Raw genomic sequence first — 14,295 nt, forward strand, 5'->3', positions numbered from 1 at the left:
TTTTTTTTTTTTTTTTTTTTTTTTTAGATTTCATTTATTTATTTGAGATAGAGCAAGAGTGAGAGAGCACAAGCAGGGGGTGGGCATCAGGCAGAGGGAGAGGGAGAAGCAGGCTTCCTGCTGAGCAGGGAGCCCGATGCGGGGTTCGATCTCAGGACCCCAGGATCATGACCTGGGCTGAAGACAGATGCTCAACTGACTGAGCCACCCAGGCGCCCCGTGTTCATTTTTTTCAGTGAATGAGCCTCACCCATATTGGGGAGGACATTCTACCTCACTGAATCCTCCTATTTCAGTGTTAATCTCATCCAGAAACCTCCTCACAGATGCACCTAGAAGTAATGTTTAACCAATATTTAGCCAAATATCTTGGCACTCATGATCCAGTCAAGTCGATACATACATTTAACCATGACATGTGACTGTTTCCCTGGCTCATGGCTCTCCCATCACACCCATATTTATCACCATTATTTTGAACTCTCAGGTTAACCACTTCTATCTGTTTCATTAAGATCAGCTTCTGGACATTTATCATACTCTTTTTTGGGGGAATATATTCCTCTGTTTCTTCATTTTCTTTGACTCTGTGTTGGTTTCTGTGCGTTAGATAGAGCAGCTACCTCTCCTGTTCTTGACAGAATAGTCTCCTGTGGGAGATGAGCCTTGTTAATCAGCCCAGCCTGAGCTCCAGGGTGTCTCTGAAACCTTGGTTACTGTTCAAGATTACTTCTTTGTTCCTCGCGGCTCACAGCAGTCGCAGGTATGCCAAGACCTGTCAGGGTACCAATGGGGAGTATCACATTTGGCACCTACATGCAGGCTGTTTGGAAATGATCCTGGGGCAGCAGCTGGGAAAGCATGTAGTTAAGTCTCTTCCAGGTAGAAAATGGGAGATGGATGTTTTTGCCTGCTGTCACTGTGCTGGGCCTGGGTGTCTAGCCATGAGGGAGTGTTCCTGCACCCATCAGGAACTACTGCTTTGTTTGCTCCAGTCCTAGAGGACTTGTGAATGGAAGTTCCCGTTGGCTATCAGAACCAGGCAGTCTGGGTCATGTCCCTCAGACACCTGCCACAACTATGAGGTGCTTCTTCCAGGGAGACACTGGTAACTTGGGAGAAGACAAGAGAGAGTTGGACAGGTGTCTGCCAGCTTCCCTGTTGAAGATGTTTGCATAGGAGCATAGCTAGCCACTAGATATGTGATAAATTAGAACCGTGACCTTCGAGCAGCTATTTTTATTTATTTTTAAAAGATTTTATTTATTTATTTCACAGAGAGAGAGATAGCAAGAGCAGGAACACAAGCAGGGGGAGTGGGAGAGGGAGAAGCAGGCTTCCCACCGAGCAGGGAGCCGGATGCGGGGCTCGATCCCAGGACCCCAGGATCATGACCTGAGCCGAAGGCAGACACTTAATGACTGAGCCACCCAGGCACCCCTCGAGCAGCTGTTTTTAAAGTATGCAGATAGACCTCTTTCAGGGAAAGACTGGGAGACAAGTGGTTTGCCTGCTTCCTAGGCACTGAGTCCTGTGGGGAACGCTGATGAAAAACTGTTTCTTTGTATGCTACAGACCTATGGGACTTGTAAATGGAAGCCCTGTTAGCTATCAGAACCAGCTATTCTGGGGATCTGTCCCTCAGGCAGTTGCACAAAAGCTGGGATGCAGTCATGTGTACAAGCTCCTTCCAGGGAGATTTTGGTAACTTGGAGCAGGCTATAGGGAGGTGGCAGGGGAATTGTCTGCTCCTTTTCTCAGACTCTGGGGAGGACCCTAGCCAACACCTAGATAAATGCTCAATTAGAAACCTTACCCATAGGCAACAGATTTAAAGTATGTAATAGACACTTTTTGGAGAAAAACTGGGAGATGGACAATTTTGCCTGCTCTCTCTGGCTGAGTCCTGGGGGTATAGCCTCCCTGAGTCCTCATGTGCCTATTAACAACTTCTCCTTTGTTTGCTATGGTCTTGTGGATCTCCTGAATGCAAGGTTCCTTGGTCTTCAGAGCTCGGTGCTTTGGGGTTCCATCCCTGGGTTGGCAATCTTAAATGGGGGCACTAGATAAAAGGTCCAACCTCTCCGCTCCTTAAGGAGCAACTGGCTGTTGGGAGTTCCCTCCTGATTGTATGATGCCGGGGGCAGGGGTGACGGTGAGGCATATGATCAGAGTGTATTTCAGTCTTTCCCACCAGTTCCAATGTAGGTATATATATTTTTTAATTTTATTTTATTATGTTAATCACCATACATTCCATCATTAGTTTTTGATGTAGTGTTCCATGATTCAATGTGTGCGTATAACACCCAGTGCTCCATGCAGAACGAGCCCTCTTTAATACCCATCACCGGGCTAACCCATCCCCCCACCCCCCTCCCCTCTAGAACCCTCAGTTTGTTTCTCAGAGTCCATAGTCTCATGATTCGTCTCCCCCTCCGATTTGCCCCCCCTTCATTTTTCCCTTCCTGCTATCCGTTGCAAATGGCAAGATTTCATTCCTTCTGATAGCTCCATAATATTCCATTGTATATATATACCACATCTTCTTTATCCATTCATCTGTCAATGGACATCTTGGCCCTTTCCGTAGTTTGACTATTGTGGACATTACTGCTATAAACATCAGGGTGCATGTACCCCTTCGGATCCCTACATTTTTATCTTTTGGATAAATACCCAGTAGTGCAATTGCTGGGTCATAGGGTAGCTCTATTTTCAACTCTTTGAGGAACCTCAATACTGTTTGCCAGAGTGGCTGCACTAGCAATGTAGGTATTTTCTCATTTACCCCAGGTACAGGATTCACTCAGCTAGTTTCTGGCTTTCCTTCAGAGATAATTACCCCATGTTTAGCTGTACATTCAAAGTGTCTGTGAAAGGAAGCAAGTTCAGAGGCTTCCTATGTCACCATCTCGATGAACCTCCACTCTGGGAAGTTTCTTAAAAGTGTAATTTGTGAAGGCTAACCACTAGGTTCTTACATCTAAGATCATGTCGATTTTAAACAGAAATAATTTTACTTCTTCCTTTCCACATTGGCAGCCTTTCTTATTTTCCTAATGGCTCTAGCTGGCACTTCCAGTAGGATGTTGAATAAAGGTGATGAGAGTGGGCACTCTTGTCTTACTCTTGATCTTAGAGTAAAAGCTTTCAGTGTCTCCCTACTGAGTATGATAATAGCTATGGGCTTTTCCTATACGGCTTTTATTTTGTTGCGGCTGTTCCTTTTTATTCCAAGTGTGTTGAGTGTTCTTGTTTTTGTTTTCTGTTTCCATGAAAGGGTGTTGAATTATTTTCAGATGTTTTTCTGCAACAATTGAGATGATCAAGTAGTTTTTCTCCTTTTTTCAGTTTATGTGGTACATTATATTGATTGATTTTTGCATGTAGGGCCATCCTTGCTTTCCAGGAATAAATCCCACTTGGACATGGTGTATAATTATTTTAATGTGCTGTAGAACTTGATAGTATTTTGTTGAAGATTTTTGCATCAATATCCATCAGGGATATTGATCCCTAGTTTTCTTTTGTCCAGCTTTGGTTTGGGGGCTATATTGGTTGCATAAAGTAAGTTTAGAAGTACCTCCCTTCTCTTCAGGTTTTGGAAGTATTTGAGGATGAGTGGTGTTAATTCTTTTTTTTATTATGTTAATCACCATACATTACATCATTAGTTTTTGATGTAGTGTTCCATGATTCATTGTTTGCGTATAACACCCAGTGCTCCATTCAGTACATGCCCTCTTTAATACCCATCACCAGGCTAACCCATCCCCCCATCCCCCTCCCCTCTAGAACCCTCAGTTTGTTTCTCAGAGTCCATAGTCTCTCATGGTTCGTCTCCCCTTCCGATTTCCCCCCCGCTTCATTTTCCCCTTCCTGCTATCTTTTTCTTTTTTTTTAACATATAATGTATTATTTGTTTCAGAGATACTGGTCTGTGATTCAACAGTCTTACACAGTTCACGGCGCTCACCATAGCACATACCCTCCCCACTGTCTATCACCCAGCCACCCCATCCCTCCCACCCCCCACCACTCCAGCACCCCTCAGTTTGTTTCCTGAGATTAAGAATTCCTCATATCAGTGAGGTCATATGATATATGTCTTTCTCTGATTGACTTATTTCGCTCAGCATAATACCCTCCAGTTCCATCCACATCGTTGCAAATGGCCACATTTCATTCCTTTTGATAGCTGCATAATATTCTTTTATGTGTATACACACACACACACACACACACACACACCACCGTTTCTTTATCCATTCATCTGTCCATGGACATCTTGGCTCTTTCCACAGGTTGGCTATTGTGGACATTGCTGCTATAAACGTCGGGGTGCACATGCCCTTTCAGATCCCTACATTTGTATCTTTGGGGTAAATACCCTGTAGTGCAATTGCTGGGTCGTAGGGTAGCTCTATTTTCAACTCTTTGAGGAACCTCAGTACTGTTTTCCAGAGTGGTTGCACCAGCTTGCATTCTCAGAATGGTGTTAATTCTTTAAACTTGTGTTGGAATTACCCACTGAAGCCAGTTGGTTCTGGATCTTTTTTTTTTTTTTTTTTTAAGATATTTGTTTATGGGGTGCCTGGGTGGCTCAGATGGTTAAGCGTCTGCCTTCGGCTCAGGTCATGATCCCAGGGTCCTGGGATCGAGTCCTGCATCGGGCTCCCTGCTCCTTGGGAGCCTACTTCTCCCTCTGCTTCTCTCTCTCTCTCTCTCTCTCTCTCTCCCTCTCTCTCTCTCCCTCTGTCTCTCATGAATAAATAAATAAAATCTTAAAAAAAAAAAGATGTTTATTTGAGAGAGTGTGTGAGCACAAGCCCGTGTGCATGCACATGAGAGAGAGAGATAGAGAGAGGGAACGCAAGAGCTGGGGTAAGGGCGGAGGGAAAAGCAGGCTCCCTGCTCAGCAGGGTGTCCAATGCGGGCCTCAATCCCAGGCTCCCAGGATCATGACCTGAGCCAAAGGCAGATGTTTAACCAAACTGAGCCACCAGGAGCCCAGTCCTGGGCTTTTGGTCATTGTTGTTGTTAGGTTTTTGATTAGTGTTTCAATCTCATTACAGGTCCTATGTTTGTTTACATATTTTTTTTTAATTTCTCTTCTTATCCCTTTGATCTCTTCTGTTTCTTTATCGATCCTCTATCTGGATGTTCTCTCAATTACTGAAAGTGGATGTTCAAGTGTCCAATTATTATGGTGTTTCTGTCTATTTCTCCCTTTGATTATGTCAGTGTATACTTCATTTATTTCCAAACCCTGATTTTGGTGTACAAATATATTTGTAATTAACACCTTAATGACTCGACCCCTTCGTAATTACATAATTTCCTTCTTTGTATTTTCTAATCGTTTTTGACTTAATACTTTGATATAAATATGGTCACCCATATTCACTTTTGGTTAGCATAAATATATGGAATACCTCTTTCCATTCTTTTACTTACAGCCTATATGTATCACTAGATATAAAGTAAGTCTGGTATGTACATACATACATAAAAGAAGTCATATATAGCATAGATAGATGTTTTATTTGTGCATTCAGCCAATCTTTGTCTTTTGATTGGGGAATTTAGTGTATGTACATTAAAGTAATTACTTAAATGGAAGGACTTATTGCCATTTTGTTCTTTTTATTTTTTCTTCTGGATGTCTTAGAACTATTTTGCTATTCTTTTCCTCTCTTGCTGCCTTCCTTTGTGTTTTCTTGATTTCTTTGTACTTAACATTGTTTGAGCCCGTCTTATTACTTGTGTGTGTATGTGTATCTTCTAAAGGTATTTTCTTTGTGGTTAGCATGAGGATTATATAAAATATCTTAGTTGTAAACATTTTATCTTAAACTAATAACTTTAGTCATATACTCAACTCCTTTACATTTACTTACTCTTCACACTTTGTTTTTGATGTCACAAATTACATCCTTTTTACATTTTGTATCATTTATATAGATTTATTTTTTATGCTTTTTAAAAATCCTTACCAAAATGAAAAGCAGCTTATGCACCACCATTACAACCCTACAGAATTCTATATTTGTCTATGTATTCTCTTTTACTAGAGAGCTTTTTATTTTCTTACTCTGTTGTGTTGCAGTTTAGCAAACTTTTGTTTCAACTTGAAGGACTCCCTTTATCATTTCTTGCAGCACTGGTCTATTGGTAATGGACTCCCTGAGCTTCTGTTTATCTGAGAAAGTCTCAATTTCTTCCTCATTTTTGAAGGACAGCTTTGTCAGATAAAATGTTCTTGGTTGGAAGGTTTTATTTTTATTTTTTTAGCCCTTTGAATATATCATCCCATTCCCTTATAGCCTCCAAGATTTCTACTAAGAAACCCATGGGTATTATTATCCTCTTACTTCCTTCCGTTTAATGAATGACTTTTTTCTGCTGCTTTCAAGATTTTCTCTGTGACTTTTGGCTGCTGGGTTATAATGTATCCCAGTGTGAGCTTCTTTGGGGTTTTCCTAGTTGGAGTTCATTGAGGTTCTTAAAGTTGTATATCTATTTCCTTCCTCAAAGGAACATTTGTACATTGGTACATTTTTGGCCATTATTTTTTTTTCAAATAGGCTCTCTGCAACTCTCTCTGTCTTCCTGAGACTTCTGTCATGCATATTGTCATTGCAATGCTTATCGTTACCTCCCTTTTGGCTCTCTTCACTTATCTGTGTTCTTAATTCTTTTTTTGAGAAATTCTCTTTTAAATGAGCTTTTTGCTCATTTGCCTCAATTGCAAATGCCCTCTCTTCAAGTTTCCTAATTAGGAAATTCCAAATTAGTCTGCTGGACCAAGTCTGATTTGAACTCTTCCAGTGAATTTTTCAATTCAGTTATTATATTCTTCACCAAAATTTCTTTGTTTTTTTTTTGTTTCTATATTCTTACGATATTCTAATTTTGTTCATGCATAGCTTTCCTAATTTTAGTTTGTTATTGATCTATAGTCTCTTTTAGCTCATTGAGCACCTTTAAGATTAATTTTGAGTTCTTTGTCAAGGAATTCATAGAGCTCTGAATCTTTAGAGTCAGTTTCTGGAGATTTATTTTGGTTTGGTTTGTTTTTTTTGTTTTTGTTTTTGTTTTTTTGATTGGGCTGTATGTCCCTGTTTCTTTGTATGCCTTATCATTTATTGAAACTTGGGTAGTTGAGGGCACCTGGGCAGTTCATTCAATTAAATGTTTGCCTTCGGCTCAGGTTGTGATCTCAGTGGGGAGCCTGCTTCTCTGCCTGTCCCCTCTTGTTCTCTCTCTCTCTTTCTCAAATAAATTAAATGAAGGAAGGAAGGAAGGAAAGAAAAGGAAAGAAGGAAGGAAAGAAAGAAAAAAGAAAGAGAAGGAAAGGAAGGAAGGAAGGAAAGAAAAGAAAAGAAAAAAGAAAAGGAGGAAAGAAACAAACTTGGGTATTTGAAAGATAGCCACATCTCCCAGTCTTTACTAACTGGCTTTGTATCAGGGAAGACCTTCACCAGTCAGCCCATCTAGAGATTCTAGGGACCTTTCAAACCTTTTTTAGGCATACCTCTTCCCTCAGCTTGTGTGTGTAATTTCCCAGCCAAACTCTTAAGCCAGTTGTTTTTCAGGATTTCATAATCTTTTACTCCTCTTTCTGTAGTAATGCAGTCTTTCCAGAGCTTCAATAATGCACTGTGCTCACTTTTGTTTTCAGCAGCCCCTAGGCATCCACGCTGTGTCAGTTTCCATTAGTGCTCCACATCAGGGGAGACAGAAACCAGACCCTTGGGAAGTCCTTCAGAATGCCAAAGTGTTATGTGCACATTCCACTTTTCTTTCAGTCCTAAGGGAGTAGCGAGGACTTGGGAGTTTTCTTGTGATCATGCCATGATGAATGCTAGCGGGGGAAGACTGTGGCAAGTAAATATAGTGATTTGTTTTACCCACTTCAGTGCAGTTATTCTTGGCTTTGCACTGACCTTGAGTACTGCAACTTAACTCTTCTCTGGGGTTCTCACAGAGGTCCATCTTTTTTAATTTGGCTTCTCCATGGGGTAACAGGGTCTGGGACTTCCTTTTTTATCATCTTAGTGACATGACCCCTGACCACCAGATTCTGATTCACTATATTGGGTTGCCATCAGTACCTAAGATGATATTTTTTTTCTTTTTTTATTATTATGTTAATCACCATACATCATTAGTTTTCGATGTAGTGTTCCATGATTCATTATTTGCGTATAACACCCAGTGCTCCATGCAGAACGTGACCTCCTTAATATCCATCACCAGGCTAACCCATCCTCCCACCCCCTCCCCTCCAGAACCCTCAGTTTGTTTCTTAGAGTCCATCGTCTCTCATGGTTCATCTCCCCCTCCGATTTCCCCCCCTTCATTCTTCCCCTCCTGCTATCTTCTTTTTTTTTTCTTAACATATATTGCATTATTTGTTTCAGAAGTACAGATCCGTGATTCATCAGTCTTGTACAATTCACAGCGCTCACCATAGCACATACCCTCCCCAATGTCTATCACCCAGCCGCCCCATCCCTCCCACCCCCACCACTCCAGCAACCCTCGGTTTGTTTCCTGAGATTAAGAATTCCTCATATCAGTGAGATCATATGATACATGTCTTTCTCTGATTGACTTATTTCACTCAGCATAACACCCTTCATTCCATCCACATCGTTGCAAATGGCAAGATTTCATTCCTTTTGATGGCTGCATAATATTCCAGTGCCTAAGATGATATTGATGCTATGTAGAACACATATTTGGAACTACTGTTCTATACCAATGGTTCTCAGAACAGAAGGCATATTAGAAACCCTGGAGATGCACTGAGGCATAGAGTCCACCCCCAAACGTCCCGATCTAAATGGTCTGTGATGGAATTCAATGTCAGTAGTGTGAAATGCTCCCAGGTGATTGTAATGTGCAGCAGTGTTGAGAACCAGTATTCTCATTCTCCTTATAGATGAATTGATTAACTCTGGGAGTCTGTCAGGGCAGCTCATCTCTCCAAGGAGTTAACTGTTAACTTATAGTTTGAACATCAGTGAAAACTCCATGTAGTGTCAGAGCCTTCTTCAGCCCAGATCTTTATCCCTGTTATTAACTAGGGTCAAAACATGTGCATTTGAAAAGGGCTACATATCTAATACCACTAGTACAACAAGCTGTGACTCAAACTGATTAAAAGGTAAAGCAATTCAGCCTAAAATGTTGAATAGAAACAACTGACACTTCTTTCTGGATGAATCTGGGAAAATGACAGGCAATCTCAACTCTTGGCACACACATTTGGTATATGAGATAACACAGTTAAGACAGAGTAAGTGCTCTTTCTTTGGTGCCTTTTCAGAAGAGTTCCAGGTGATGTTTGAATGTAACTCCAGACCTTACACTCTTTCCAAATCCAGAGTGACCATGAGGTTTTTATAACTCCTTCTATCTGAGACTTTTGCCAAAAGATTTCAAAACACATAATTTGCAGTTCTTGAAAAACTGGTATTACATTGATAAAGAAATATAAGTATTAATTTAGATGTATCTTTTAACTTAGAAAAATTCAACAATATTGAAAGAAAAAGAAGATAGAAGCTTATTCATGGAAGAGTGAGTTCTTTAATCAAATGGATAAATAATCTCTAGTTTTTCCTCTCTTACCATTCTGATAAATAAATTATCCTAAATTGTCTGCCTCCCAAATTAACAATGGGAGAGCAGAAGGGAGGGCAAAAAATCTTCCAAGGTTTCCAAGTATAAGCTCATTGAGGTATTCATGTCACTAGAAGTATCAAGTGTGTTGGAATAATCAGTCATATAGAAGAGATTCAGTAAACATTTCCCCAAATTATGAACTGTATGTGGATACAGATATATCTGTAAAGATGTTTGCAAAAATTAACCAGGGCACCTTCCTTTATTGCCCAACTGTTCTTTTTTTTTTTTTTTTAAAGATTTTATTCATTTAAGAGAGAGAGCACACGAGGCAGGGGAGGGTCAGAGGGAGAAGCAGACCCCCCGCTGAGCAGGGAGCCTGATGCAGGACTCAATCCCTGGACTCCAGGATCATGACCTGAGCCGGAGGCAGGCGCTTAACCAACTGAGCCACCCAGGCGCCCTTATTGCCCAACTGTTGTTAATCTGTGTGTGGCTTCCAGGCCACTCTGGTCTTTAAAATTCCAACTCTTCTCTTATTTATAACCCACCAAGCAATACCCAACTATGTAACTTCAGACTCCATGCCCATACCATTAACCCCACTTTTCCAGGAAGTGTTTTTGGAAAAATAGCATAAAAATTGCCCAACAGTAGATAGTGTTGTTTTGAATTTAATAAGAATGAGTTAAAGGCATTTGTCAGTAAAATGGGATTAAAGGACAACTTTACCAAAAAAAAAAAAAAAAAAGAATGAGTAGCCTTTTTTTTCCTATTTGAAGAGTAAATGAAAGCTTATAAAAAGTTTTGTTGATGCTAATATCTTAGAAATATTCAAACATATATTTCTGTGTTTTTTTTTTCCCATGGAGTTCATCCAAGATCATATTATAGCCTTAGCCAATTTCTTAGTAAATTCTAAAAGAGCTAATCTTGTTCTGTGCTTCATTGTGTAACACTGTTACCCCTAGGTTGTAGTTTTCCTGTCACAAAAGTCCAGGACTCAACTTGGCTGAGAAGTCTGGAATTATTCCCATATAAGTAAATCTTGACCCCTGTAAAACAAACAAGCAAACAAATCCAGAGCCAAACCCAACCAAATATAGACTTCCTCTATTACTTTAACATTCTATCACTTTTCCAGTTATGCCATTGAGTTGCCATAATAAAATTTTTATGCTTACCAACAGTTATTTTTAAGATTTAAAAGCAATAGAAATTGCAACAGATTTTTACAGCTCCATGACGATTATTGAAACTTCAATTCAAATCAGACAGTTGAAAGAAAGCAATCTTTTGCATGAGCCTACAAAAGCTCACCTTTCTGAATAATTGATGAGGACTTTTTGTTTTTGTTACGACTTTATAAGGTGTGCACATCACACTCTAGCCAGATTATTCAAACAGACTCTGCAAAGCCTAATTTGCAACCATTCCTGTCATCTTCTCTGTGAGTGGTGACGTCTGTTAGGCAACTTCACTACAGCCCAGACAGATATGAGATAGTATTAGGACATATTCTATTTGTTTCACTTACTTTCAAATCAAGCCCATTGCTTGAACAATGCTCACTATGCTGTACCACTAATGATGAAAGTTAATGTATACAGTTCAATTTTCCTATTCCCATGGGTTAGAAGAATAATAATCAAAGGCAAATGATTAAAAGTCAATTTCTATAAGCCTTCATATTTGGAGATAGTGTGCATTCATACAGTCTTTTAGTGATAAAATAGTTTAGTTCTGAAGAATAGATATAATTGTTAGTACACTCTATTATCTGTATTCATCGTACTGTATGTAACAAAGCAGGAAGTAGCAAAAGAAGTCATTTATGGCCACCCAACTAAGCTGACAACTCTGCCTGCAAATTCTAGTCATATGCTAGTAACTGATTGTGTTAATGGCACTTCTGATAAATTGCAAAAATGAAACACAGGATAATGACACATAATTATATCACCCTGCCTTATCATAGCCCAAGGAGATTTTTTAGCATTTAACAAATAAAAATGTAGCAGTAGATTATGATAATCTATGTCTATGCCATTTCTTCTATAACCATACAGATGTTAAAAATGCCTTCACAAAATAGGGATCATAATATATTCATAGTTTTATATTCTTAAAATTATTTTGTGAAATATTTCAAATATACAAATATTCAGTTTCTTACTACACTGAATCTTAACATTACACTATGTTGACTGTAGTTTCCTTGTTTTAGAAAAAAATAAGATATTTGAGACCCAGTTGAAGCCCCCTTGGAAAAACTCTGTGATTACCCTCTACCAAGGTAATCACAAACATGAATTTATGTTTATCATTCCCTTACACATTTCAATATTTAATACATACTTATATATCCCTAATCATAAGATAGTCTTGTGTTAGAGAATTTAAAAGTTTAAGTAAATTTAATCATACTTTTTTGTATGGCACTCAGCAACTTGCTACTCCTGCCCAACATGAGGTGTGGAAATTTATCTTTGCTGATATATATATCTCTAATGTGGTGGTTTTCCTACTTTAGTGGGTATCAGAATCACTTGGGAAACTTGAAAAATATACAAAGGCCCAAGTCCTATCCTGCTGCAATAAGCCTGGCTCTATGTGTTCTTTGTTATAGGTGCTCTATAGGTGATTCCGAGATTTGCACCAAAGTTCTTTCTCCTTTTGCTGAACATACTCCTTTCTTACTCCTTCCTTTCCTTCCTCTGTACTTTTTTCCTTCCCTCCCTCTCCCATAGTAGAATGGTTAGCATTCTAATATTAAGCATTGCAGTATTGCCTTCTGAAGTTGTTATACCAATTTAAAACCCACTGCGGTGACCCACTAGTTCTGATTTGTCTGGAACTTCCCCAGGTTTAGCACAGAGGATCTCATGACCCACCTAAGCAAACCGGTGTAATTGATCATCCCAATGAGAGTAGATATCTTCACATACCCAAACACATTAGTATCATCACACTTTTAAAAAGTATTTTTGGAGTGCCTGGGTGGCTCATTCGGTTAAGTGTCTGACTCTTGATTTCAGCTCAGGTCATGATCTCAGGGTCCTGAGATCAAGCCCCGCGTCAGGCTCCCCACTCAGCGGGGATTCTGCTTGAGGATTCTCACACTCCCTCTGCCCCTCCCCGCTCTCTAAAATAAATAAATAAATCTTAAAAAAAATTATTTTTTCTGGCCACACAGAGGGGTGTATAAAGAATGATAACTAATATTTGTTTTAATTTGTATGTAATTGATTAAGAAGGACCAATTACTCTTTTATATCTACTAGCCTTTCAGGTTGCCCCCTCTATGAATTATCCTTGCCCATTTTTGTAACAGGATGTTTATTCTTCCATATAGATTTTTTATGATTTTTATACAATTTAAGTATTAAATAGTTTTCGTTTACATTTGTTACAAGTATGTTATGCTTGTCTGTGCTTGTCTTTTACCCTTTTATTTTGTACAAATTTCACTTTTGGCATAATGAAAATCTTCTATTTTTAATGCTCTTTGCTTTTTTCTGTCTAGTCTAAGAATCCATTCTGTACACTAAGACAGTTCTATTTTACAGGTACTTTTCTAGCTGTTTAAAATTTTACTTGTGATATTAGGCTCTAGTAAACCTAGAATTATGTGAGAGGTAAGAGCTAACTTTATTTTTCCTATATAAATAATAAATTATTTCAACACTATATATTAAAGTCTGTATTTTAATCATTGATTTATAATATTATTTATGTCCCAGATCTAGTTTTTGATGTCGTTTGCTTTAGTTTATGTTTTTGTATTTAGTTTTAGTTCGCTTAGTCTATGTTTTGACCTCTATTCCTTTCCTCCTCAACTAATTTACCTTAATTACTCTAGTTTTAAATTAGGCATAGTATCTGGTAGAACAAGTGATTTCACATGGTTCTTTTTCAGTATTCTTCTTGCAAATTGATTCTATGTTCTTCCATTTATATTTTATGGCATACTCATTCAGGTGCATTAAACTGTGATTTTGAGTGAATTCACATTGAACTTATAATTGAGAAAGAATTGCTATCTTAACAACTGAATCTTCTCATCTCTGAGCACGGTATGTTTCTCCAGTCACTCATTCCTTTTTTTTAACTCCTTCAATGTCATTTATTTCTCCTCATGGCTTTACTTATATTTTTATATGTTGTTGCAGTATAAGTTCTCTTTTTTCCTTTCATATTTTCTAATTTGTTAATACTAATGTCCACAGCAATATTTTTCATGCATGTTATATTTTTAGTATAAAGCAGAATGTCTGAACATATGGAAACAATCATACATTCTAAAAATTGAAAGGGTTTTTAATCTCCTTTCCAATTCATATAGCTATGATTTATTTTACTTACCTTATTATATTGCCCAGTATATTCAGTAAATGTGAAATGGTGGAAGCCAAACTTGCTGTGTTTTTTACTTAGAATGCTTTTATTTTATTTTTTTAAAGATTTTATTTATTTATTTGGCAGAGAGATAGCAAGAGCAGGAACACAAGCAGGGGGAGTGGGAGAGGGAGAAGCAGGCTTCCCGCTGAGCAGGGAGCCCGATGTGGGGCTCGATGCAGGGCTCGATCCCAGGACCCTGGGATCATGACCTGAGCCAAAGGCAGACGCTTGATGACTGAGCCACCCAGGCACTCC

This window comes from Callorhinus ursinus, unplaced genomic scaffold, assembly GCF_003265705.2.
Source record: "Callorhinus ursinus isolate GAN/ISIS: 27379988/994484 unplaced genomic scaffold, GSC_fseal_2.0 scaffold37, whole genome shotgun sequence".
NCBI lineage: Eukaryota > Metazoa > Chordata > Mammalia > Carnivora > Otariidae > Callorhinus > Callorhinus ursinus.